Source organism: Xiphias gladius, chromosome 21 (genome assembly GCF_016859285.1).
Source record: "Xiphias gladius isolate SHS-SW01 ecotype Sanya breed wild chromosome 21, ASM1685928v1, whole genome shotgun sequence".
Taxonomy (NCBI): Eukaryota; Metazoa; Chordata; class Actinopteri; order Istiophoriformes; family Xiphiidae; genus Xiphias; species Xiphias gladius.
In genome coordinates, this window is record NC_053420.1 from 29404609 (window position 1) to 29430445 (window position 25837).

Consider the following 25837-nt stretch of genomic DNA (forward strand, 5'->3'; position numbering starts at 1 on the left):
ATTTGAAATAACAATGTACTTCCAAATTTGTGGCAGCAGTTTGTTTTCGGCACTTGGTCCATAAAGTAATGTTTTTTCTCAGTTTGGTCTGGAAGAACTTGACTGGCCCGCACAGAGCCCTGACCTCAACCCCATCCAACATCTTTGGGGCGGACTGGTACACTGACTGTGAGCCAGGCCTTATCATCCAACATCGGTGTTGGGCCTCACTAATACTGTTGTAACTTAATGAGAGAAAATCAATCCCTGCAGTCAAGAAAGCGTCTCTAATATATTCCAGCTGCATATTAATATCAAACGCTTTGGAATGAGATGTTCAATCACATATGGATTTCGGGGTGTGTGCATACTTTTGGCCATTTAAATACCCATCTATCAATCCATCCATACCCAACACTATATACAGTCAACAGTACATCTATTAATGTTGTTCTCTGTTATCTAATTTATAACCAAAGGCAAGAACTCGAAAAAGAATAAAATGGTATTAAAGATGGTGTTAAAAAGACAACATTAAGCTTCAATGACTCTCAACACAGCCCTACCTCAGTTTATCATGGCTGCTTCTGATAATCTATGTCATTGAGTGTAAGGAGAGGAAGTATGTAACTTTGCAAAGTCAGTGTATTGTGACTACAAAACAAGACATGAAAGGAGACACTGCAGGAAGCACTGCAAGGTCTCACGGCTTCCTGGAGGAAAACAATAATCTTATCTGGGTAGGGTGGCACTGAAAGGCGGGGTTGCACAGCAGCAAAAGTCCAGAAGGGTTCAGAGGAAGCTGATGATGTTTTGTTAGATGACATGTGACAGAGAGCAGTGTGGAGATTAAAAAAAAAAAAAAAAGGCTACAGTATGTTTACAGGTAGAATAATGAGAGAGTGTGTAAAGAAATTTGGGCAGCACAAACCTGACACTTCTTAAACTTTCACTTTCAGATATGTAAATGACAAAGATGGAAATCAGGAGAGGTAGTGAACTAAAAATGGAATACTGACCTACTTTGTAGCATATTTTGCCCTGATTATACGAACCTAAGTCATGTTACAACTGAAAGTGAAAATCATGATGCTGCACTTCTGAGTGGGTCAATATGAGACGTAAAAGTGCATCGACAGCACTAAATTACATTTGGCTAAAAAAACTGTCTCATACATAACTGAATGCAGTTCAGTGCAAAGCCAAGCTGCCAATTAAACTAGTGAAATTGCCTTCTTTGCTTTTCTAGACCAGCGGGTCTCGGACAGCTAAATCCCGGAAAAGCTAACTATCAGAGGGAAACCATCAGAAATCCAGCACATAAATTCTTACATCCACAACTTATTTTATAATACTGCTTAACTCTCATTTACAAGCAGTCTAAATTATGCAGAAGGTTTACTTTAGCTCTACCTTGGCATTGGCAATATATTCTTAGAGTACCTTAGAGCTTTTTTAACCAACATCAAGCTAAAACATCGAGGAAAACTTGTTTCCCTCAGATCCACGTTTTCCTCTAATCATAGTTTAGGTGAGAGGATTTTTTTTTGATATGAAATCAACAAGAGTAGCCAGATGTGTTGTTCTGCATTTTTGTCTCAGTGCAGCTGATTTAGTGGGAAATTGGTATATAAACCTCATCTTAAAACACACAGGAAATTACAGACTGAATGAAGCAAAATGACCTATTTGGTTCTTTAACCTTGGGCAGATGTGTATCCAGGCGTGTGTGTAATGACAGATGCCAGCATGACTGTGGGTCACCAAAGCTTCCAAAGAATGTCATGTCAGAGCTCAGTGGTCACATAAGCAGACAGATCCTTTCAATTCACTGGAAAAAGGGAGGCGGAAAATCCCATCCTTGAAAGGGCACATCTGAAAGGCATTGGGGGAAGGAGTGGGGTAAGCAAGAACCAACTGAAAACAAGACTACATGCCTAAAGGAAATTATAAGCTGTCAGTGTGAGACCAGCAAAAAAGATTAACCTGTCTTTTGTCAAAAGCAAAATCAATGGCAGACTGTAAACAATGAGACTACAGTGGCAGGAGTTCTGACAGGAAGTCTCTGGCCTTGTCAGCAGAGAAGGGAGGGTAAACACGAGACTCCTCTTTAAACTAACTGACAACCAGCAAAGATGAGATAGTCACAGGCATAGTTGCAGAAATTGAGATCCCCAATAAAACCCAGTTAATGATATCATCTGAGGTTTCCCCAGAATTTGTCTCCAGTTACCAAACAGACCACATGAAGACTGAAGTACTGAGCCTCGGTTATCGCTATCGGGCACTGATGGCAGCAACACCAGATGTATTATGCGGTGAGTGGGTTGAGACCACATGCATAACTTTACATACTCAATCCTCTTGTCTCTACAGATTTGCTTTATAATTATGAATTTATCCACATAAGTAGGGGATTTGGCATTTCCGCATTTGCCTCTCTAGTGGTGGCTGTGTTGGGGATATTAAAATTATTGTCCGGCTTTAACAGATAGTAATAATAATCATAATCATAATAATATAAGATGAAGGTTGGCATTTTTAACAATGGGCAGACTGTGATAAAACCTTAAAACCTGAAAGGATTATGCATCTTGTTACTGATTTCTATAAGGGGACAGCATCATTCATGGTTTTACTTGTTAGAATTTTTTGATTCCAAACCATGCCTCTTTTGTTAAGCAATTTATACTCTAGCAGAGGAGGGTTCCATAACAGCTTCCTCCATTTTCCCGGGTTGTCTGTTCCCTCAAAAGAGCACTGTCAAAGACTCAAATTCTTGTGTCAAAGTTAACGAATTTCACTGTCACAGAAGCTGTTTGGCCCTTACTCTGGATAATCCACAGACCTTGATAGAATTTGTTTGATAGAAAGTAGTACCACAGAATTTTTTCTATGTTGTTATTACCTGAAATGAGATTCATCCATCTCAGGGTGAAGGCACAAACAGATCACAGACAGATATTTCAAAACCTGGACAACAAACCCCAATTCTATGTGCACTGATACTAATAAAGGTGAGTGAGAAAATATGTTTTAGTTATTTGGGGGAGGCCAAACATTTGAAGTACAAAGAGTAGAGGCCTTAGATAAGATTATTCCTGAAACAATGCTTGTCAAATCCTCAACTAACTAACAGTTCTTCAGGTTATGTGACTGAACAGGAAATCAGCCCTGTGGGCCAGCTTCTCCTGTGCAGTAATCAGCACTGTGTCACCAACACTAACATTCCTGCTGTATCCTCCTTCCTGATGGATGGGTCTTCATACCATGACCCCTTTTTGTTCAAACTGAGAGAGGGAGCATGAAAAAGGGCAATTGTAGGAAAGCATGAAAGCACAGGATGTGACAAGCAACGCCCACAATCCCTGTCTAATTGAAGGGAAAATTAAAGATCCAGCCACATCGCCAGAGCAGATGCTTTTTATTTGAAGCAAATTAAGCACTGTAGAGTTGTTTGATATGGTATATTGACAAAGGGAATATATGTTAGCTGCTCATAAACATTCTGTCAACTTGGGTCTAGGGGTTTTCGAAGTGTATAATGTGGCTAAACAGTAGACATGCAGAAACATTATTGGTCATGTGTCTGGCCACTTGACGAGTGTAAGTACAATATTCATTCTTCTTTAAGCTCCACTATGTAGGTAGTTGCTAATTTTGTCCATCAGCTGTTTGCTGCTGTGCTTGTAATAGTACAGTCCATTTTGCAGGGCATTTTTTGTGTGAGAACAGCTCCTTTCGGCTTTATTACAACTTGGGCCATATTTTCATTGTTTTGTCCATTATTTATTCCAGTTATGATAACATTTTCCTCACCAAAGTAATTTCTGAGAGCTGGGAACACAGCTACATCACAACAATAAGGTTTGACCAGGCAAGAAACACAAATGATGAAACAATTCAACAGGTTTTAATCAAGAGAACAGTTTAGCTAGATGATCAAAACCACATAATTTAGAGTTATAACTGAAAGGGAGCATACCTTGCAGTACATCAAAGATGAACCAGGAAAATGGTCTGTGGATGTTCAACACTGACAATTTCTGTAATAAATTTACCATTAACCTTCATTTTATTTTCCAGAAACTGGTGTTTCTTGCCCCATCTGACCTCTTTTATTTAGTTAGTATATTCCCAGATCTCAACAATTCGCTTGGTGAGAAAAGTAGCATTATTACCAATAGGAATGATGGTCAAAACCTTAAAAATTAAGTCTAAAGTTGTAATAAACTGCAATAATAATTTATGGTCTGCACATCAGATTTTCTGTGTAAAATCCTGTGATTATTAAATATGTTCCTTGACCCAGGCACAAAATCTAAGAGCTGCTAACCACAGGAAAACATTCCTTCCACTTCCATATGAGGAGTACCACGCAGACAAAGACTAAATCATTGAAGAGATTCTCACACAATGACAAAAATATCACTGTGCTCTCTGTTGAATTCATTTCTTCCTTCTACTTCAACTCACAAATCAATACATCCTGTCCTAATGAGGTGAAAAAAAACTAATGAGAATTGAAATGTTTGCTTTCAGAAAAACTGCAGTACCAGTGTATTATGGCAAATGTGCCTCCCTGACAATCAACTTGGCTCCAGCAGCTGTCAGTCCAATCATAGCAAGGATTATGATAATTAACATTTTCTAGACCCACAGAGATTTTCAATCAAGTATAAAGTTTTAATAATCACAGTTGAATAGGGCTGCAGGGAATTATGTGTTACATTTGTTCAAGCAATTCTCCACAGTTGCCTTAACCTTCCATCTAGAAACACATTTCATTTGGGTGAAAATTACAGACAGTACATTCTATGTTGATTTCAGACTAAAATAAAATCTAACTCAAACCAAAAACCAATGAAAACAAGTTTAAAATACAGCATTGCCTTGACTTGCCAAGCAGGCAGAGTCACATACTCAGAGCAAAATTCAGAGATTTCCCGGGAGCTGCAAAGGGAATAGCAGGAATCTTGGATAGCACTGTGGGTAAATACAATCCAGGCATGCTATGATGAACTGGTGGGGGGGCTGCAGCCAAGCCAATTAATTGATATGAGCCTGACAATAAGTGGTTTTTATTACATGACCTCAAGGAACCCACTGCAACCAAATATAATCATCTCACAATACACTGGTTATAAGAAACAGTCATGCCTTGACACTTTCTAATAAACAGATTACAATTCCCATTACAAGTTTCAACATGCAATTTCAAAGATTCTAATATAGGCTAAGGTGCAAGAACTAAAGTGCCTTACTAAGTTTCAATAGCCATCTCAGCTTCTTCTGCACCTAATGCTGGGTATAGGAGAATGTGGCTTCAAAAAGTGTGAAAAGCCAATAAATGTGATTTCTCTCATATCTCGTCTCTGGTAGAATGCTGTTGCCCTCTCCAGTGTCCCTCTGGGTAGAGAAAAGAAGCTTCCACTGTATAGCAGGTTGTCTTGAGCCAAGTTTTCATTTTCTTCTCGGTTCCTGTGTCAATTACATCTGTAGTTGTTTAACTAAACAGGGTAATGAAATAGAAATGGAACCTTTTCACGCACTGGGCAATACATTAGAGCCAAAGGAGCAAGCACAATGGGCAGGGTAGCAGTGACTAGCTCTCTGCAGCAGCACTGGGTACCCATTGGGTAGGATGACACAGACGTCAGACAGACACACACACAATGCATTTCCAAGGCTTTTGGCATAACTGGAAAACATAAAATGTGGAAATTGCAAGTTTTAAAAGGAATACAGAGCAGTAAATCTAAGTTGGAATAAGGCCTACTGACATCAATTATTGACAAGATCTATAAAATCGCTATGTAAGACAAACTTAAAAAAAAACTATGCTGAAACTGACAACAATACACCATAACTGTCCCTAAAAAAAGGTCAGATCACATGACTTGGTCCAATCAAAATGTACTGAAGGAAAAAGTTACCTCTGTGAAACAAAACAGATATATAAATAAAGTACATAAGAAATACGAGCAAGATTTAATCCAGCTGTGAAAATGTTCTTTAAACATGCCATGATTAGGGTTTCATAAAATGACCCTGATACGTCTTGTTAGGGTTGAAAGGACAGCTGATCACTAGCAATAATTCAAAAACTTGGCAAGGTACTGGCTTTATAAACTTATTTTCCGACATGTATAAAGGTAACGTGAAATAACCAATCTATTCATCTTGTAATTTCGCTGTTCCCAGGTCCCAGTCAATCATACTTTAGGTTACTTACATTACTAATCATTTAAAGAATTACTCTTCATTTTATTCTTTTTTTTTTTAGGTAGATTAAATGTCCTGCAGTTTAAGTACTTATCCTAACCATTAGAAGAGACCAGACTTACTACCAGATGAACAAAGTCTATCAAAGCTGAATCGCTTCAAGAAGCAATTCAGGAGAGCAAAAAACACTAATGTAAAGACCCATGAAAAGGCCCAGTCACACACAAAATTTCATCCACGCGTCTTTGTGTGCTGCTCTAAGTGCTGCTGGATGCTTGGTGGTATAAAAGGCTAGTAGTAAGTGAGCTACGGTACAGTAGCTCACAGTTGGGAAGAGCTAGTGCTAGATACAAGAGCTCTCCAGGCTTCTCTCTGTTTTCTCTTTACTGGGCTGTTTACTCCCCCCTTTCCTTCTACATCCATTAATTCAATAAAGAGTTCCTGAAGAGAGGAAATAAAAATCAAAGCTCTATGAGCTAGCTAGCTTATTACCTTGGTTGCAAACAAGACAATAAGATCAAATATTCAAAAGACACATTTATACTATTCACTTTTATCTAATAACAATCTGCAAACAAGGCCTCTTTTGAGGAGCAGTTTATACTCAAGCACAGAAGGTAATTTGTTAAAAGAGAGTGGATTATCCAACACAGCTAACGAGCTAGGATAGCTCCCTCCATGTTGGACTCTCAAGCACTGTGTTCCTTCAAAGGACTTTAACACACACTCCTCAGTCGCTTCTTTTTAACTAACCAGTGAAAGGATAGGTACATTGCCATACAACCCTACCATAAGCCATTAGTTAGATATAGTGCAATGTTTTTTCTTTCTTATGATATAAATCCAAACCACAGGCCTTCTATAAACAATACTGTGAATCCCTGTCTGTCTACTCAATAATGTTTATTCTAAAGAGAAGAAACACGCCAGATTTTTAACCACAAAAAAATCGATTCGTTCTTTTGTGTACTTCCAAAATGACTCATGATATTAACCTAAAATGAAATTACTTGTTAAAGACAAGGCTGCTTGTGGAGGAAGACTGATATAGAGCAGTAGTAAATAGCACATTTGATTTCAAGTAACGTACAATATTAGTCCCAACCAGCCTCAATTTGCTATCTGCATGATGGAATAAAAATAAACCCTCAGTCATATTGGAAGATACTATCATTCCCCCTGTGAGCAGAGTACCAATCAACAATATGGGCAGCCTGCCAGCAAGTAATATATGTGTGTATGTGTGTGTGTGCGTGCGTGCGTGCGTGCGTGCGTGCGTGCGTGCGTGTGTGTGTGTGTGTGTGTGTGTTCATGTGTGTGTGTGTGTGTGAGGGAGAGGAAGTATGGGAGTGCAAGCCAGAGATATGGAGAAAGTTACCTGGAGAGGTTGCACGCAAGCTGAACTCTGTGGGTGGGCCTGGGTCAGACAAATATGTTCACAGAGTAGATGATTTGTGCACTCTGGTCGTCCTGAATAAAGTACAGACCACTTCAGGTGCACTTCTATAGGGCTGACTGACCATCTTAGTTCCATCTCTCTTTCATACTGTATGTATAGCTGGGGCTCAAATCATCTGACAGTAGCTATGTTGCTAACCGAGGTGCAGGTGATGCAGACCAGAAGTGTGGAATGAGGAATCAGGAAATATTAGCATTAAATTAGCAGAATGGCATTATTCCATTTTGACATGGTTGAACACCATCTAGAAAATACAACAATGGATCCCCCCCAAGCATGTCCATAATGTGATGGCAGCTGCCACAAAGGGAGACTCCAGATCACAAAAGCCTTCATTTAATGTCAAGTGGATTTCTACTGATTTCTTGGCATATGACCTCAGCATGTGAGTGAGGGCTGAAGGAGTAAATTCAATCTGCATTTCAATACAGTAAAGGTCAAAATTTCTTTACAAATTTTCCCTAACTTTACCATTTTCTTTACTATTTTCTTGGCTCTGCATTTACCTTTTACTTTTCAAAATATTTTTTTAACGACTGTCTAAAAGGATCTAGTCATACAGATAGTTTGAGATTTTGAGCTACTGTATTTATCTGTGAGTTTCTATCAATACAGAATACAGGTGATAACTGAGGTGAATGTAACTTAGTCTGTGGTGCACCTGCACTTGGAGGAAACCCAGGCAGACAAAGTGAGAACATGTGAAGTCCACAAAGAAAGACTTCCTGCTGTGAGGTGAAAGCTCATACCATGGAGACACTATGTTGCCTGGCATGTCAACATGATTGGCAGAATTTTCATATCAAGATGACGGACATACCTATCTGAGAGGGTTTTGCCATGAGCCCTGTAAGCTTTAATTTCATTTTAAATTGTTCTTTTAAATATTCAGTAAAGGTAAGTCTTTAGTTACAAAGAGTGCAAGGAGCCATATCTTGTCTGTAGTCCAATGGAAAACATATTGTCATCACTGTCATGCTAATATTTGGATAATAACTGCATTATCGCTACACACTGTGTGAACTGTTTTCTCCGGAGGAATATTAGTTTATCATCTAGGCTTCAAGGCTTTGCATTGTGGGACATCTGAACTACCAGCTGTGCCCAGCTGTACAGTAGTTCACTGGGGTAAAACAATACAGTGGCTGCCATCAGTTATTCTTATGGCTTATAGCTAAGTGCTGTGAGGATAACTGCTCTCCTTGGTTCTTAATATGCTCCTTCTACCCATCAGTGAAACACAGAGAAGGTTACACAGTGGTTGTCTGTGAATGTATAAATGCTGTTGTGTGTGACCAGGCATGTATTGAACTGGATGGTTGGGAATGGCAGTGCCTGACACAAAAAACAAAAAAAACAAACAGTAACACAGCTGGTGATATATTTGTAAAGGATCATGCTCTAAAGTTTGCAATATTTTAAAACCAGGATGAGTAGTTAAAAAAGAATGGAAGGCCCTTGGGGGAAAAGCAGCTTGAAGGCCTGGTCACACTAGCATTTAAATTACAACATTGTATGAATTCAATTTTTTTCAATGGAATTACCGCAATTAGTGCATTTTTTTGCAGGGGCGAAGAAAATATGCACACATTTTTCATGATGGGTCCAACTTTGGCGAACTTTTACCCATGAATATGCAATCAAATTGTTTTGACAGTACTGACCTATAAAGGGACAGAAAGCCTGAGAGTCCAAAATGGAGGAAGCTAACATAGCTTTTTAGCTGTGTTGCACTATCCAGTTTTATTAAGCTCCTCTAAAAGCTGTTCCAAGTCAGAGCAATGGTTTGCAGACAATTATGCTCCAAATAAACAGTTTGAGGTAAATCAAATGAAACCTGCCATTACTTCCACAACTACAAACATTTAGTCATTTTTATGGACAGGGATGAATTTATTGCCCGCTATGCCCAACTATAAAGCTCGGAATGGTTAAAGGAAAACTTTGGTATTAAATCTAGATTATACTAGTATGTGTGTATAAACCAAAGATCTGTATGTTTTCAAATACACCTAATCTGATAATGATGCTTTCAGACTTTGTTCAGACATAAATGTGGATATTTTTGCCCTTATAGTTTGTCATTGACTAGACAATCAAATAATAGGCCTATGTAAAATGTAAAATGTTCTGCTATTAGGTCTGCAGGGTGTCTTGAGACAAACCAAGCCGGCCATTGGTTAACATTAGGATTACTTTATGGGTCTTCAGCTGACCTTCATCTGTAGTTTTTTGGGGGTTTGGCATCAATGGCAGCTGACTCTTATCAGCTGTTGTCTACCACATTAATATGCTGACTGTGAATCGGCAGTAGAGGCAAACTGTGAGACAGAGCTGTCTGGCTATTTAGCTAAGCAAATCAGTGTTTTCAACCTTTTAGCGCAGGTTTTTTCATTTGTCACCTCCACATTTTCTTTTCTTTTTCCATAATTAAAAACTACATGCTGATAAAGTCTTTGCAAAGGCAAACTTCACAGTGCCAGTTGCAACTTTTATCAGACATACTCTCAAGCATATAAAAAGTCATTTAATCACACTGACAGTAACATGAAAAGTGATAGAAGTTTTTTTTTGTTTTGTTTTGTTTTTTTTTTTTTTTTTTTTGGTTGTTGTTCAGCTTTCAGTGGTGTCTTTTGGGTTAGAAATACAGAATACTGACAGTCCTTTCACTCAGGAGTAGAACATACATGTTGGAGGTCTGCTGGCCACTGGCTGCAGTCTATGTTTGCTCATAGTTGATGAACACAGACAATTATCACCGAACTCTGGAGTTCCCCTCAGCTCTATGGAGAATTCCGATCTCTTTTAGCTTTTTGTCTATGTTTTATGGCCCACAACTCTCAACCACATTTCCAGCAACCACGAGTGGGTATGATCAGCAAAAAAAAATCCTGCAAGTTTGCAACTTCAGACCCAAATTGCAATAACCTGGACAGCAGCTGTTTAAAGTGAAGAAAAGTTTTGATTACACACTGTATGTTACCTGTTAATGACCAAACAGCAGAGAGACAAAGTTGGCGACTAGCTGGTGAGCATATTGGAGCATTTATCGAAAAAAATGTTTTATTTTTCTCTGGAGTTGTTGGAGACAAAAACAGAACTAAAAAGAGAGTGAATATCGGATTTATATGTGACAGGAAAACAGGAACACAACTCCAAATATATGCTAGTGTGGTCCTCTGGACAAGGAAATAGGTTTGCTAAAATGTTAGCCATAACAGAGACATTGTGTTTTGAGATTGTTCTACTGCCCCTAGGTGATCAAATACATTAAATAATAGTAATAATAATTAACGCAGCTGCCCAGGTGAGATAGGAAAGTGATTTTTTTTAAATATTATATGTTGGTTATATTTTAAAGTAAAAAATAAAGTTGTAAAATGCCTCTTGTTGCTTGAGAGGGAGATGCGTAAAGTCTGATAAATTGCCTCAAGTGATGTCACTTGAGTCAGCGCTGGCTGGGTCTGAAGAGTACAAGTTTGAAAATGAAAAAAATCTGGGGCTGTGGAGTTAGTACAGTACAGTAAGTAAGATTACCAGAACTCTGTAGCCCCAGTCGTCATCTCCACTTGAGGCTACATTAGCTGCTACTACAATAACACATCCGAAGCTTTGATGGAACCATGGGCATTGTGGGTACCGTAGGTGCCAGTGTGATAGTGTTATAGGACTGCAATGACAATCTGATGGAGTACTCTGTTAAGGGTGTTTGATGGTGTTCACATTCATATTGGGTGAACAATGTAGGGCGTGTTGAACCACTTATACAATGTCCTGTAATTTTAGGGGATTATAATTACTGTAATATACTATAGCTGCACTACCTCACTACTGTGTTCCTCAGTGTGATCAAGGACAAGCTATAATGTTGTACTGTTAGCACACGGAGAGGTGATAAGTCACTTAATAGCATGATATTAATGGCCATTGCATTTTAATTTTCTGTGGTATAATAAAAGCTTGTGGCAGAATATCTACAGCATACTGTGACCATGATTTGAGGTGTGAGCACTAATGCCCTCAAGCCCTTAGAAGAGTATTTAATATGTGCCAGCGTACTGCAAAGATATTATTCCTAATTACATCTGCGACCACAGAGAAGTCATAACCACATGAAAGAAAAAAATGTGCTCCTCTAAAGGTTGCTACATTAAAGAACGCGGATTACAAAGGAGGATGGCTGATCTAAATCTATCATCATTGTAGCCCAAGAATGACGGCATAAAACATATCAACACCAGTCTGCAAGTGTAATGGCAGCAGCATTCCAACAGAAAGGAATGCTCACAAGACATCAATTATCATCTGGGTCTATTTTAAGGCACTTTGCAAAAAGAGGCCAATGACGATGCCAGAGAATGGGGATGTTTGCAGCCACTGAATTTTGTTGTTGTTATTTTTTTTTTGCTGTGCATCACGTGCATGCTTCCCTTCTTTCTCCCACTGCATGTGTCAGCGGCAATTATTCACAACAGAAATACTCATCTGAAAGGAGATGCATCTGAGAAAATATTAGTAGGCACACAGGTCCTGTACATCTTGAAATATCCAATTAAGTAATTGGACTACCCAGTAGCAGAATATTACATTTGTCTAATGCCTGGATATTGCATTTCTTTGTGTCACATAGAAAACTCCAATTCAATACATCAGTGAAATGTTCAATGACAGTATGTAAACAATTCAATCTCTTTAAAAAGAACAATAGTTAAAACAAACAACTTAAAGGGAGCTACGCAGAGCATTTTCATATCAATAAATAATTTGGAGAAATTAGTAGAATTAGAAGAAGCAAATGAGACCACCACTGAGAGCAGGCCTGGCAGCCTCTAAGCAGTGCTCTGCAATTTTACTTTTCGTGCCATCACGTTAGATTTGGCTAGAGATCTGTTGGATTGCTCTACAGCACAAAAACAGGATGAGGGTCTGCTGTTGTGCCAGTGCAGATGCAACTGAAGCTGTCAGAGTTTCTGCCAATGGCACCAGTATAAGGAGTGAAAGGCAAATGGAAAAGGGATATCCAAGATGCTTATCCTCTTTAGTGGAGCCAGTTTAAAGGGAATGGGGTTTTATTTGGAGACATGCTATTGCCAACAAGACATTGTGATAGAAGCTACCACCAAGTTCAAATGCTCAATGTAAGGCATTGTGATAGGCAACTGTCTTGGTTTTAAATTTGCTTATGACCTTAATAAAACTACCACACATGTCAAGGAGATAGCAAATCCTTAGCTACCATATAAAAAAAAAAAGAAAGAAATATTTTTAAACTCAGCTACCATAATTTTTGGTCATACCAGACCAAGTAAGGCTGTGGCAGCAGAAGTGTAGTGCATTGCAAAATATTTTATTGCTTATGAATTCAGTATTTTATCTGTAAGAAAATCAATAGTTATTTCTTATTTCAAAAGTTACCTGGTATCTTGTAGTGAGACCATATTTGGTAACAACTTTAACTGAAGTTGGGGGCTTCACAGACAACCTGACATATTTGTTAGACAGAGAGAGACAGAGCTTTTCATCTGTGCAGGCTACTAAGAGGAAAAAACAGCCAAGCTCTTACCTACGATGAAACATTTATTTGATATACATGATGTCCTGTTGAGTTATGTAGTCAGATTTACCAAACATAATAATCAGGTTGTGGAATTCAACTGATGTAGCTTACAGATTATATTAATACTAAATGACAAGAGATGATAAAAAGGGCACAAGGGACAGAAGTAAATACAAGAAAAATAGTGAAATAAACTCTGAATAAATTGTCCACTGGACACATGCAGTGGACCATATATTGAAGATCTTTATTTTAGGATTACACTTACAAGGTTCCAACTATCATTACACAGGTTGTATATCAAAATAGGAAGATGGAGTTGTGTTCCACTATCGCTGTTATTGTGTGGCACGGGTTTACAGACTGAAAAACATGTACTATGACGTCCTTAGACTCATAAGAGCCAAGTACAATTTGAGCATAACTAAAATGATGCTACTTCACTGTTTTAAGGCACAGACAATAGAATCCTAATTACGTTGCATATTTACCTGAAAATATTGGAACACTCAACCATGTGTTATAGTAATTTTATTTTTGTGCTGGCAGACTTGTATGAAATATTTTGTGGACCTTATGTTTTTATTTGAACATATTATGTTGTTTTATGTTCGTAATATGATATTGAAGTCAAAAACTAACTAAATAATGAATATACAGATGCACAAAAAAAAAGATATGTATCCTGTACTATTGCAAAGATGTTTAGCATTAACACTTATTAAATATTTCCATCATCAATCACTGGTCTACAAACACAGAAATTAACAAGGAAGAGCAGTTAAAAACCTTTTGAGATGTTTTTGGCAGCCATCATCATGGAGGTCTTTCTTCCATTTCCTTTGCCACTGCCCAACAAAAGCAAAGCTCAACTTATCCAGGGCTCTAAGCTAATTTCTTTGGGCATTTGGGAGGTAATATAACAATAACAAAGAAACTTTGATCTCTGACCCCGCTGGATGAAACAGAAATGATTAGCAGTGTCCTGTTTATTGGTGTTAACAGGAATGTAATTATGGACATAAGGGATGAGGATAGTAGAACTGTGAAACCAAAAACTTATCCGAAGAGAAGTTACGCCTCTCTTCAAGTTCACTTGTCAACTTTGGCTTTATCTGAATTTCAATCCAGCTGTGTAGTTCTTTGTCCAAATGAAAATATTTATTAAAAGTCAGAGGATTGTTGCACTGAATATGATGCCAGCGATTTAATAACATATGAATATGAGAGCTATGTCAGTGATTTACAGTATTTACCATAGTTAAAAAGTTATGGTTTTCTAGATTCTTAAACGTTCACCTGAGGGAATTTCTGATAATTTTTCTGTCACTCTCTACTGTAATATTAAATGTAATAGAAATGAGTAGGAAGAATAAAAGTCAATGAAGAATCAGACATGAAAGCATTTTGCACAGTAAAAGTTACTTAACAACTACATAAATTTCCAAAAATTCAGAACATTTCACCAAACCGGATTTGTATTTTGCAGTGACATGTCCTCAGTTACAGAGAATGTGTGGTTCTGCGTCCTGCAGCCTGGTGCTGTGAGAGACCTCAAGTGAATATAGTTGTTATTAGAAACCAGAGGACTGTTTAATAATGTATGAAGGGTCTGATTCCTTTGGAGAATGTCATTCAGAGACCCTCATCTCTTTCTCATCCCTGCCTCCCAATGCGTGCATCACAAGTCAAAGTTGAAACAGGATTTTCAGTGTAGCCTCTTCCTGTTGCCTTATCTCCATCTCCTCTCTGTTCCTGTCATTCAGACCCCCTTCCAGGGCTACGTTGCAGCTCTGACCTAGCTTCCTCAGCCATTTCCTACCCTCTGCTCAATCCCAGTTGACTCTACTCCAACACAGGTGGTGCACTTGTACTATATAATTGTACAAAAACTCAACTAAGCTCTGTCAGTAATTTTTTTTTCTTTTTTGAAGTCGAGCTCAGTTAAAATGTAAGCAATTACAGAATGCATCAGAGATAATACAAATTGACAACTGCCCGAGAGAAATATGTTCACTGGCTGTGCCCATCTGTGGAACAGGCTACAGCATAATGTTATATTGGGGTTCTCAAATGTTTGTGTGTCAGTAAACTGTTTGTGGGAGGAATTCAAATTATATGGGAGTAAGCATGCAAATACTGTGATGCTGAACAGATGTTGGTGATTGAACACACCTACGCTGAAGGTCTGTGTGAATATAAACAGAGGTGAAAAGTTTATTGTTGGTAACTGGTACTTACATCATTTTGTGGTGGCAAAGCTTCTAATATCAGTAAAAAATCTGTTTCCAAAGCACAACCAGTGCAACTTTTTCCAATATGTAGCAGATACTACGCTCTGAATTTAAATTTTTATATTTGGGGCACCACCTTTCTATTGAAGGAAAATAGACAAATCAAATTAATCAGTCTTATATTAAGAGTAGTATAATGAAGGATATTTATTATAGCTAAATGACTAAGTAACTTAATAAATGATGCATTATTAATGAACACATAACAAAGAAGTCAAAATGAAACTGATGAAAAAAGTTGATTTTTGAATGACAAAATGAACTGGTCACTTAGTTTGGTGATAGTGAAATAAAGTATGGAATTCAGAATTACGGGAGATCCATGGAATGCAAAGGAACAATCTACTTCTCTAGGACTTAAAATTAAGAATTCAAAGCACTATCTGACATCAACTCTTATCACAGACAGCAGAAGGAAAGTTTTTGCCAACTTTTGCAGCATCACTGAACAAAGCTTCAGTTGGACCTGAAGTGGTTGGGCTGACTTCACTCATAGCTCTCTCAAGGTGACGCTCCCCAGGACATATCAGATACCAAGCAACAAGCGTCAGAAACGTGCTGCTCAGCTCATCTGGCGATCTCCCTCTGGGGTTGATGGATCAGATTTTTAAGGCTGAGGATGATTCTTGCAAGCAGGCAGAAGCTGGCAGATGATGCAAACTCTGTTGGTTTCCTGGTCTGTTGTGGTTGTAATCAGATCTCAGGTATCTGCTACGATCACTTTCCCTAACTAGACTTGTTCAAAGGCTTGAAAATTATCTTGTTGGACAGGCGTCACAACTTCCAAAATACTACCGAAGCGAGACTTACTGAAAATACAAAAATATAAAAACTTAGGCTCATTCAGTATGGTATTGACTTACAAACTGAGGCTTGTTTCAGCTGAGGCTCAAATTTGCAAGGATTAACAATGAGGAAAAAAATATGTTGAAGGAATGCCAGTCTAGATGATGTAAAATAAGACTGTAGAAGAGGCTTGGTTAGCCTGAAGAAGAACCCAAAAGTAAAGTAAAAAAGTAGCCAGAACTGCAAAAGCAAGAGAATTTCAAAGGTCAGAGGTGCCAAAGTGCCAATATGCCCAGAAAAATGGGCTGTCCTATATCAAAGACATATATTATGAGCGAAGAGCTGGCCTTTCACCCCTGAATTGAGCCAATGAGTATCCACTCCTTTGTTTCAAGGAATGGACAGGAATGGATTTGATATTAGAAATTTTCCTTACTCTATGGAGATCAAATTTAATTGAGGTTTAATGCACAAAGATCACACACTTCAAGCTAATCGCTACAGTCAATCAACAGTGATTGTAAACATAAATTGTATGTAAGGGTGTACTACATAGAATGTGAAGAAAAGCATATGGCTTGACTATGATCACAGTGCATCACATCAAAGAATTATTCAGAATGATATACAGATCTAGTTAAGTGTCAAGATGATGTTCCATATTGTCAGTGGTTAAACAGGAGTTAAACACAACTAATTTGATTAACAATATAATAAAGTACAGTCCTACAGTCTAGTCTAATAACTATGCATTCCAAATCAACAAATTACAGAGAATTACTATACATTAAAGGTAAGGAAAGGGCTACAGAGGCATACCTATCCATGGTAACTGGGTGAAAGTGAGGTCACCCAGCAAACAACGTATCCAATTTTACATTTCATAATTTGGGCATTTCACATCACACAGATATAGGAGTTGAACTATTTTCATAAAAAACACTTGCTGAGTAATATTAACTGGATTAATACATATTTACGCAGCTATATTCAGACATGTGCTTTACCAAGGAGAAAACTTGTGTTATTTCACTTCAGGAACACAACTACGATTTATGACAGGAGCCAGTTGAGTCTTTTATTTGAAAGGCCTCTCAGGTTATGAGAGACAGAGAGAAGGGAAGAAGTGCTTGTTTGTGTGTGTGTGTGTGTGTGTGTGTGTGTGTGTATGTCTGCGTGTGTGTGTGTGTGTGTAAGAGTATGTGTAAGACATAGAGATAGAGATAGACAGAGAGAGAGAGAGAGAGAAAAAATTGTGTGTTTAATTCTGATGATTCCCACTTTGTTAAATGACACCTTTGTCTCTGTCCCATGCGAGGAATTCCTTTACCTTGTCCTTTCCTGAGATTTACAGTCCTTATTTGACCCTAGTCTCGCATAGCAAAACCTATCTCCACAGTGCTATGTAAGCGCTAAAAATGGATTGGCTGCACCCATTATCATTCTGTTATAGGGTAAAAAAAAACACTCTGGCTTGTTTGTATTTTTTTAAAGCAATCACAATCGTCTTGGGCCGCACTAAGCCCAGGATGGAGCAACGGTAATGTTGGAATGTTGGGGGGAACTTGTTCTGGTGGAACATTTGCACGTGGGAAGGTGATCACTAAGTCCCTGCAAAGACAACACCACCAAAAACAGTAAAAGACATACAGTACGTCGACAGTGTGATTGCCTTATCCAAATCTTCGTCAAAACTTGCCATTTTCAGCATGTAGGTTACTCGTTCAGATGTTGCTGTTGTTGTTTTTTCCCGTAGTGAAGGGATTTTCAAAACAATAACAGGCAGATAGCGGAAGGGGAGGGGATGAGACATGCGGCCAATGGCAGGCTTATACCGACAGTCTACATCCAGTGAGTCAGACTAGTGTGACCCCAAAATGTCGCAAAGTAGTTTATAGTTCTGCTGTTAATTTTAATATCATGTCAAAACATCAGGTTGTAGAAGGGTGGTTCCATGTGTGGCCAATGTTGGGTCTGACACTTTTATTGTGGGAAGGGCTTTTAGAAAGTCCGGGGAGTCTCTGAAAAAGTTGATTCAACCTATCTTATCCCTAATGCAAAAAGGGAATGTGTTCTCACTACAAATGTGTGAATGTTATTTTGTGTACATCAACAAAAACAAATAAGATTAAGTAGGCCGACATTGCAAGTCCATAAAGCTGCCATAATTGACCACTTGTGGTCAGACAAACTTACTAAACAACAAACACCTCTAACCTATTATTGTCTTGTAAAGTTGCTAAATCAAATCCAGCATACACGTAGCAACATTAGAATTCATTTGGAGCCATTTGTCTGGCCACCTGATCAATTTAAGTCCAATTATCCCTCTAGGTTGTAGAATTCTTTAAGTTTTAGATGTACATATATATACACACACACACACACACATATATATATATATGTGTGTGTGTGTGTGTATACACACATATATGTACATATATATACTTCTAAAACTTAAAGAATTCTACAACCTAGAGGGAAAATTGGACCTAAATTGATAAATAGATTTAAGAGGGAAAATTGGACTTAAATTGATCAGGTGGCCAGACAAATGGCTCGAAATGAATTTTAGCGTGTGTGTGTGTGTGTGTGTGTGTGTGTGTGTGTGTGTGTGTGTGTGTGTGTGTGTGTGTATACGTATATTTTATATATTTATATATGCACACACACACACACACACACACTTACAAATAAATACAAATAAATAAAATAGTGAATATGTGGTGAATGTGATTGCTTTTGTACTGGGAGTGTGGGAGCGATGTGTGTGTGTCCAAATAAATGTGTGTGTTTATATGTTGTCTCCCAATCCAAGGTTGTACTCACTGGCACTCTGGCTGCTGTGTGGCTGCTCAGGCTGTGCACCATCATTAGCAGGTATTCCAAGCAGACAGACAGTCCCAGCTTGAAACTTTCCCTGGAAGCCTCAGATGAAATGGCACAAATAATGAGGCACATTATCAATCACAGACAGGGGGCAGCTGGTTCTGTGTATATGTGCCACACACTCTCTCTCCCTCTCTATGTCTGACATATACACATATACACACATACAGAGCCTACGACAAAGAGAGTGGAGCAGAGGAAAAGCACAGTAGCCTCAGAGCGTAGCCCAGAGATCATTACCAAAGCAGCAGTTTTATTCATCTCATGCCTCATAGCGGAGCCCAGAGATCATTACCCAAGCAGCACTTTTATTCAGCTCATGGCTGCCCTGGCAGATTGGAGTAGTGCAACTATACTGTGTCGACCCAGGATTAGATAAAAGTAGGAAAAGGTCAGTGTCACAAGAATAAATGCAGGTGTCCACCATCTCAATTAAGAAACAAAGTACGGTCAAAATGTAATGAGGTAAACAAAAAGCGGCAGCACATTTTTAACATTCAGTAGCCTATAGACAAACATTTATTTATAAGTGGTTAAAGTAAATTCTCAAGGTAGCCAAACATGAGCAGGAAATTTGTCAAAATTTCATTCAATTTCAATTTTTATTCTCTATATTCTTCTGCTGTTTCTTTTTTCAACATTACAAGTGTGGAAATCTAACAGATCACAGAGTCTTAGCTGTCTGTCTCAGTGCCTACACAGTTTCTGAGTGAAGCAGACATAGGGGGAGCAGGAAGGGTGATGTTTCTTGAAATGGACTGAATTTTTAAAGATTTGATCTCCTTCCTCCCTACAGCAGCTTTAAGAGCGTATACAGGTCCAAAAGAAAAGAACAAGGTCCAAAAGAAAGTAATGTTCTTGCTGGTATCTTTGTGTCTACATAAGACAGGCTGACTGTCTTGTTTCAATATTTGAACAGTTGGTTGAAGATTTTTCTCTACCAAAGTTATCTATATTTTCCTGCGACACACCTGTCAATCAAAGCCAGAATCCCAAAGAATTGTCAATTTGAGTTACACCACCTCCTTTGTGTTACACTGAACTGTTAGTTTGGATTTTAATTCTTTTGTTGAGGCCTTGGTTGTTGATGTTTTGCCATATGGGGGCAGTAGAACAACATGTTAACATAATATGAGTTAATAAAGTTATTCTGACTTACATGTTAGTAAAACTTTGATTATTTACACATCCAGCACAGACCAAGCAACTTAACATTCATTTGGAGTCATGTTACCCTACACCCAATGAGTAAATCCAATATGCACTCTCGTTTTAACTCTGCTTTGGTCTCCACCAACTCCTGAAAGAAATATCTTTCTCTTTTGCTGCTCCAATATGTTCACTAGCTGGCTGCTAACTTTCTCTAACTTCTTCTACCTTAGCAGGTAGCATTCATTGGGTTTATCACAACTTTTTCATTGAAAACTACTGCCTTCTAGGGCTGGAAAACTGGAGTTAACAAGACCAGTGAGAGTGAATCGAAAACATAAATTTGTGGGCTGTAAAACCAAAACAATGAGTTGAAAGACAATGAAATGCAGAACTAAAGAGGACTGCAAAGTCTGTTGATAATTTTCTGTGGGTTCATCACTATAACAAACACATTTCACTTTACACATAGTGATTAACATCATATTTTTAATATAAAAAAACATATTGATTGGTGCAGCTTTTAAACATTATTTTTTTCAGTCTCAGTTTTGACCAGTTTACTATAAATCTTTATTTTGCCTTGTCATGATTGGAATGGTCCTGACTAAATACTGGTGTGCTATTTGAATAAACAATGTTCATTCATTTAAAACAAAAGGTAAACTGTAAGCAAGTATAAAAATGTAACAGTAATGAAAAGCAAACTCATTTCTGAGCTGGCCTTGGAATTAAAACAACGACGATACAGTATTGTGTAACTGTAGCTCTAGGTGCTGCCATAATCCCCTCCCTCTGACAACAAGTGCCTAAATGTAGAGCAGTGGCCTGGACTTATAAGTTCACTGCAGTTCAGACTGGCCGAAGCAGGCTGCCTGTCGTGTGGTGTGGGAACATGCGGAATTAAAGCCACAGAGATCACACCAGCTGCAATGGCCTGGCTGCACATCTGTGACCAGATGTCAACAGAAAGGCCCGGGATTGAATAATATGCCTCTTCATTCTGACGTCCGGACATGACAAGAGATCATAGGAGGTGCCTTAGTGTTTTTTCATTTCCTCTGCAGTGTCAAACACATGGATATCCTTCCGCAGTCTGGCTGTGGCTGTAATATAAAACATGTGTGGGCTCTGCACAGTGACATAAGCAGTGATTTAGCACAGTTATAAAATAAAATGGAAATACTGACGTCTTCACAGTTTGATTTATTCTGTTGCACAATTCTCCCTTCCACATTTTGAGATCATTTACAATCCTAAAAACTATTGGGATTATAAATTTGACCTAATGATGGAATTAATTATGGCTGAATTTACATGGAGCACACACACAGGCGCATCTACTGGTGTGTGTTTAATATAGACTGCAACAGTTTAAAGCTGAACTAATCAATTTTTTCTTTAAATTAACAATTGGGCCAAATGCCACACGTAATGTTGTTTGTAGTGATGAAATAAGAATTATCACCTGACTCTACAGTTCCCCTCAGCTCTACAGAGCCTTTTAGCATCTTTTAGCCCATTATTTTGGTTTCACGGCCTGCAACTTTACTCTTTCAGTTACTCTGATGAACCCACTGTATGCTTCCTGTCCCAAAACTAAAACAGCTGACAAGGTTAGCTATTACCAAGTGAAAATATGAGAATATTTAGCAACTAAAAGCTAGATATTTTCCACAGGAGTTGGTGGAGACTAAATCAGAGCTAAGGTGAGAGTGAATAGGGGATTTATTTATGTTGAGGGGTCAAAAAAACAACTCCAAATAAAAGCTGTTTTGTATATGTCTAATGGATGTGTGCAGTGCATTCAGAAAGTAATCAGACCCCTTCGCTCATAAATCTACACCCAATACCCCACGTTGACAAAATGAAAACAGAATTTTAGAAATGAATGCAAATTTATTAAAAAGGACAAACTGAAATATCACAGGCTACGACATATCAAAATGGGAAAAAGTGAAGGGGTCTGAATACTTTCTGAATGCACTCTAAATACGCAACTATTCAGTGACAGGTCTCCCATAATAACTTTGTAGTTGCCAATGCAACAAGCACCTTCTAGTCCAACATTCTGAAAAGGAGCTTTTCACTACAGTCATACTATCAGAACAACGTGTCTAACACACAGACAGGCAACAAATTAAAGGAAAAACCAACACAGAATCTCTTAATAAGGTGTTGGGCCACCAGACCAGCTTCAGTGAACCTTGGCATAGATCCTACAAGTCTCTGAACTCTACTAGAGGGAGGGAACACTATTCTTCCAGAAGATATTCCCTCATTTGGTGTTCTGATGATGTTGGTGGAGAGTGCTGTCTAACACGTCAGTCAAAATTCTCCCATAGTTTTTCAATTGGGTTGAGATCTGGTTACTGCGAAGCCAATAGCATATGATTCATATCATTTTAATATTCATCAAACCATTCGGTGACCCTGCATGCCCTATGGATGGGGACATTCTCATCCTGTTTCTCTACCCATTTTTCAGACTTCTCCAATTTTTCACCCATCTGCAGCATTTGAGGGCCTCTGGTATGCTTTTTTGGTCCAGCATTAGAAAAATGACCATTTTGTAATACAATACACAGTTATATAATCAGTACATCAGTGTAATATGCTAAACTGCATGCTAACATTTCAGTCTCTAATGCTAACTACTCTGGGGTTCCAGTATTATCTGCACACAAGAGATGGACGCAGCTGATTAAAAAGGAAGCTGACCTGACTCACCTTCAAAAATCTCCCAGGAATTAAGTCGTCATGTCATCACCACAGAACTGAGCACAATCTGTACTCATTTTTGCAACAAATGGACAAATGGATTATGGATAATCCTGCTATTCCAGGACATTAGCTCACCGTCGGTCGCGGAGTGAACATAGCAATTGAACAATTGTTCATCAAGATCTAGATCAAGATCAGTCTGTCCTGTTAAATTCTCATAAATTATACTCATTAATCATGTTTGGGAACTAACTTATAACTAGTTTCAACTAGTTCTGGGCTCAAAACCATTGTTGGACAGCCTCTAGGGACAAGCTTTGATCTCATGGCTCCTTGACCTCTGTCTTAAAGAGGCTGTCATTGGTGCAGCTCATCCCTGCAAACTGAAATGTGTGTCGATACAAAAGGGAATCCAGTGGCCTAGCCTTTCGGAACAGGAGGTTTAACGAAATAAGGTCCACTTACAAGTATTTCATAACTTTTAATCACAGTCTTTTAGTCAGCGAGCAAAGGGATAGAAAGAGGGAGGTCAAGGTGAGTGGTCAACGGCTGTGGCTCAGGTGGTAGAGCGGGTCACCCACTCACAGGGTTGTTTGTTCAATCTGGGATATTCTGTTGACATGTCAAAGTGTCTTTGGTCAATAGACTGAACCTCAACTTGTTCCCAAAGGGCAAGCCAGCCCTTTGCATGGCAACTACGTCGCCATTGGTGTGTGTGTGTGTGTGAATGAGAGGGGAATTATTAAGCACTTAAGCACTTTAAGCACTATACAGTATGAGTGCAGTCCATTTACCATTATGAGAATCTTACTCCAGCATACGACCATGACAGACGCTGCTAACTTAAAGGCAAATTCTAGTTGTTTTGCCCAATTAGTCCAGTATATCATGTGAAATTACAACTAACATTACCACCAGCCATTTCATACTTAATTCAATTGGCACCGTAATTTTTGAATGAGTTTCCCCTACCTCAGTGGTTTCAGTTCATTTCAGTGTGCTATCAAAATCAACTCACAGAATCTTGAAACTTGCTAAACATAGCTAATGCATCATAATGAAACAGGTCCATACTTTTTTATGTTAAAGTTACTTAATTTTGGAGTCTTAATTGTGTTAAAATCAATACTGTATCTGTGAATCCTTCCTGCAAATATGAAGATGTTACAAACAGAGAAACCACGCGCAAAAAGAATTGCTACACTGGAAGTGCGCTGGGATGCAAGTGGGATTGATGAACTTGATTTGGAGGAGCAGCAAGATTACAGATACTTTGTGTATGTACTTAACCTGACTTGACCCTTTTGTAAGTTTTGATATTTTTTCAGCTGAGAAAGTAACCATTTAGATTTTGAATATTTGGTCAGTTTATCCAAATAATGCTTGTTTGCCAAATTACTGCATTGTTGTTGGAGATGTGAGGATCCACTTGCCAGGTGAGATAGGTGGTCCTCTCAGCAGCTCGCAGTTTGGCTACTGTGGTGTTCTAATATATGTTGTAATTCCTTTTGGAAGATAACATTTGGTACTTATTGCTGCCAGTTTGTATGAAGGTAAAACTAAATATGTAATAAATACATGTTTTATTGGACAGTTTAAAAACAGCTCTGCCTCTTTGGATTTTGGTGTTCTTGTATGTACAGATACAGATGAGTGAGAAATTTAAGGAAAAATCTGAATAAATGAGTGCAATCATAACAAATGCAAATCTATCCTGGGTACAAGGGTTCACTGAATGGTGTAAGGTATATGAAAATTAGTGATATTTTAGCTTTGTGTTGAGAGGGAGAATGGAAATGTTTCAATTTGAAATGTTCATGGCTAAGTTATGCTTGTGGAGACAGTGTGTATAGTGGTATTTCCTACATGTCCCAAATGAACACAGTTGGCTTGAAGGCCTCAGTATTTCAACAAGGCTTCATTATCTCGTCCCCAATGGCCTTCAAAGTCTCCATATCTCAACCCAACTGAACACCTATGGGAGATTTTAGAAGGCTTGTCTCTTGCCACTCCATCATAAAGCCAAGATCGGTGGATTTCTGCAGTGATGGTTGTACTTCTGGAAGTTTCTTCCATCTCCACAGAGGTTCTCTGGAGCTCAGCCAGAGTGACCATTGAGGGAAAAAATGAATTTAAATAATTTTAGCATAGGCTGCAACATAAGAAAATGTGAAAAAAATGATGGGATCTCTAGTCAAGCAGAGAAGGCCTTACAGGCCCTGACAGCCCACATTTGTTTAAAGGAATGCATTACAGATTTGACAACAGGAGTATCTTTTACTACTTTCACTGTCAATTTGATTTTTTCCCCCAAAAAGTTCTGTTTATGGACCTTTGAGTAAAGATGAATGTGTCACAGTACGTAAGGCACAGTGTTGGAGTGCAATTAAAGTCAGATGAAGGAGAGGACTATTTGCAATTGGAACAGCAGTACTTGCTGACATCAGCAGCTCAACTGGGTTCTGGTAAATAGATTTTTTTCAAAAGAAAAAAAATGATAGTTGATGTAGAAAAAGATACATCTGTTATCCAATCTGTTGGCTACTCTATATTTAAAATAAAGCTAAATTTAATATAGATCACATCTGTTCACTTTCATATTTATTTTCCAGATTTATTTTTACTAAAATGTGACGATATATCTGTACATATCAGAACCCCCAAGTCCACAGAGCTAGCGCTGTTGTTCAACCTGGGTTGCCAGCTCTCACTTTTGGCATAGGACACCCACTCTCAGGCTTTGTCTCACACTCTCACATTGCCAAAACAAATGTC

The 25837-nt window shown here is 38.4% G+C and overlaps 1 protein-coding gene across 3 annotated transcripts in view; it reads right to left on the minus strand.

Annotated features, from left to right (window-relative positions):
• Window positions 1-25837, minus strand: part of iqsec1b (IQ motif and Sec7 domain ArfGEF 1b) — a 207579-nt gene that overhangs the window by 159934 nt on the left and 21808 nt on the right. The window lies entirely within an intron of this gene.